Source organism: Mirounga leonina, unplaced genomic scaffold (assembly GCF_011800145.1).
Source record: "Mirounga leonina isolate KUSES-001 unplaced genomic scaffold, KU_Mleo_1.0 Mir_174, whole genome shotgun sequence".
Lineage (NCBI taxonomy): Eukaryota > Metazoa > Chordata > Mammalia > Carnivora > Phocidae > Mirounga > Mirounga leonina.
Window position 1 is genome coordinate 51,449,110 of NW_023270451.1, and position 3,486 is coordinate 51,452,595.

General features: G+C 38.6%; 1 pseudogene; it reads right to left on the minus strand.

The window, feature by feature from the left end:
* Nucleotides 1-1,258: 1,258 nt before the first annotated feature.
* Nucleotides 1,259-1,340, minus strand: LOC118021431 (annotated as a pseudogene).
* Between the last annotated feature and the right edge of the window lie 2,146 nt (nucleotides 1,341-3,486).

A 3,486-nucleotide genomic window follows, 5' to 3' on the forward strand; every position in this document is an offset into this window, starting at 1 on the left:
GGCTTTTTTCTCAAGATTCTTATGCAGGAAGACTAGAGTGGAGTCCGGGAATTTGTATTTTTATCTATTTTTATTTTTACCTAGCCAATTCTTAGTATAAATTACTTTTGGCAAACCCTGAATATCTTTTATGCCACCTCGATGAATTCTTCTGGTTCCTTTTAAGTGTACAAATATTGTTTACCTTAATATTGTGATTTGAAGATTTGGTGCAGTTTTTTTATTTTGTCATTTTATTTTCTTGGCTTGGTCTTTGTCTTTTGAAGGCCAAAAATCCAGAAGGAAAATCAGCCTCTTTTACTGAAAGTTTAGTTCAACTCGTAAGAGCTTTAAGGTATTAAAATATTTTCAGTGCCATTCCATTTGACACACAAAGACTTTTTTCAGTGCTTTAAAAAGTCTTCCTAAACCTGCATATAACAGCTCTTTTCCTGATCTAAATAAATAACACATTGGACTTGCAACCAGAAATTTCTTATCATCTTCGAATTTACTCTTTCCAGGTCCAGATAAAAAATAGTGCTTAATCCCCCAAAGATATAGACAGTTATGTGAGCTGGTAGTATTGATAAAAGAGAATCATGGCCAGACAGGAATGGCTGGGTTCAACTGTTAAAGTTGAAGCTGTATAAGTCATCAAATAACATGGGAATTGGAAAATATCATTATGAGCAACTTATGTGAACCCCTGATGTTTTAAATTAGCCATGAAATGTGACTTGCCTTGTAATATTTTGGAGCTTCTAAAGATCTCAGCTTTTAAATTGAAATTTTCCTATTTGGCAGCAACACAGCAGGCCTACAAAATAGTTTACAGCCATTTACTTTGTTAGTTATCCCTTTTAAACAACCCTTGAGGGGAGGAAAACATTATTAATCCCATTTTATGGATGAGGGGATTGAGGTATTAAGATGACGCAGCTTTGATTTAGCGCGCACTTGGCATTTCTTCATCCCAGTCCAAGGCCCTTTCATCTTTACTTAGGTCAGCATGCCTGCTCTTATTATTCTGGCTTATCTTGATGAAGAACATGGCCTCAATTTTCAAGTTAACGTAAACCACTTAGAAAAATTGGGGCAAATTTAGCAGCATTGCTTTCTCACAGTGATGGACTAAGTTCAGTTTTGTAGGGCTTTTTTTTTTTTTTTATGATGCCATTTGTAACTTTTGTACATCTTCATGAGGAGTTCATACTGTAGGACTACGCTTTTAGAGGAGTTGACTTCAGTCATTTTCAATAATTAAATAAAAGAGAAAAGACATTATAATTCTTTTATTTTTCTCACTCATTTTGTTCCAATTTCCAAGGAATGCATATGTGGGAGTCATCATTCGATCAGGAGACATGGTAAATTCTGAGTTGAAGTATGTATCTGTACATTGTAAGCGATGCTGGAAAATTCCCTTAAACACTTTACTTCGGTGTTACATACAGTTATTTAAAAAAATCTTCCCTGTAACCTTGTGTATTCTGCTAAGCACCTCCACCCCAAAGATACAAAAGTAGGGATCCGAAAGGGTACATGCACCCCGATGTTTATAGCAGCAATGTCCACAATAGCCAAACTGTGGAAAGAGCCAAGATGTCCATCGACAGATGAATGGATAAAGAAGATATGGTATATATACACAATGGAATATTATGCAGCCATCAAAAGGAATGAGATCTTGCCATTTGCAACGACATGGATGGAACTGGAGGGTATTATGTGGAGCGAAATAGGTCAAACAGAGAAAGACATGTATCATATGACCTCACTGATATGAGGAATTCTTAATCGCAGGAAACAAACTGAGGGTTGCTGGAGTGGGGGGTGGGGTGGGAGGGAGGGGGTGACTGGGTAATAGACACTGGGGAGGGTATGTGCTCTGGTAAGCGCTGTGAATTGTGCAAGACTGTTGAATCTCAGATCTGTACCTCTGAAACAAATAATGCAATATATGTTAAGAAAAAAAAAAAAGAAGAAGGTAGCAGGAGGGGAAGAATGAAGGGGGGGAAATCGGAGGGGTAGACGAACCATGAGAGATGATGGACTCTGAAAAACACACTGAGGGTTCTAGAGGGGAGGGGGGTGGGAGGATGGGTTAGCCTGGTGGTGGGTATTGAGGAGGGCACGTTCTGCATGGAGCACTGGGTGTTGTGCACAAACAATGAATCATGGAACACTTCATCTAAAACTAATGATGTAATGTATGGGGATTAACATAAGAATAAAAAAATTAAAAATACAAAAAAAAATAAAAATGGAAAAAAAAAGGAAAAAAAAAAGATGAGGTCACTGATGCTCACTGAGAAAGCTGAAGAGATTCTCTAGGGCAGAGGCAGGAATGGAGCTACTTCAATTCTCTTCCTGTAGCAAAAGAAGTCATTGAAAGTAACACAGTGGTCATCAACCCTCCTCCTGGGCTGAATACATATTTTTCTGACGTCATTTACATATTGTTGCTCCAAGCAGAGTGCCCATCAGAATCACCTCTAATTCCTGGTTAAAGGAAAGATAACTTTAGCTACTGAAGGAGGGTTGGAGGAGGCAGTCTCGGAATCTGCCCTTTAACAAGCTTTTCAAGTGATGTGCATGCTTCCTAGAATCTGAGATCCACCAACCGCATCGGGTAAGAGGTTTGATTTGCCTTTGTCATAGAAGCTATTCTATTGCTTAGGGAAGGGATTTGCAATGTAAGGCTAACTGGCATTGCGTTGTTTCTCTAACGAGTGAACTTTCTTCTCTCTGTTTCAATTACTTTCTCACTAAAATAGCTTACATCTGGCAAAACGATCCAGGTTAGCAAGATGCCTGGATGTTCCCGAAACCTTCTCTCACCTAACATCTTGACCCACGTAGGTGAACCCCTTTAAAGGAAACTTTGCAGCTCAGGTTAAACAGCAGGGGCTATCCTTAGATTTATTCCTCCTGCTGGACTTGCAGGCAGTGGGCGATGGTGACAGAACACCTGTGCTTCCTATAGAGCCTGCAGCAATTTTTCTTGGCTAGGCAATTTGCTTTAACTGTCTACACCTTGATAATAACCTCTTTTTTTCCCAAGTGCTAAATTTGATATCTCCTTTAAGCTGCATAAACATTGTAATGAATATAGAACTCAGCCATGCAATAACCTTGAGTGAATGGTGGCACGAAATGTAAAGGGTCACTCTGAGGTCTCCATTGCTTCCTTACATTCTGCCCTGTAGTACTAGTCCATGAGATTCAAGGAGATCATGTTCCAGTTACCTGGAGTGGAACACTAGGTGAGAAAACTTTGTAAGGTATAATGTATAAAGAGAAATAAAATGCAACGTTATTACCATCATTGTCAAGAAAAGTGATGTCAAATCAAGTTCTCTTATTTAGGTTTGTTTGAAGGGGCAAAAGCAAGGCATTTTTTCAGGAGAAGAAAACCTAAAATACCAGATTCCATAGTTCTGAAATATTGCATGCTCATGTAATTTCCCCAGATTCTTAATTTTCTAAATTCTCTTTATACAG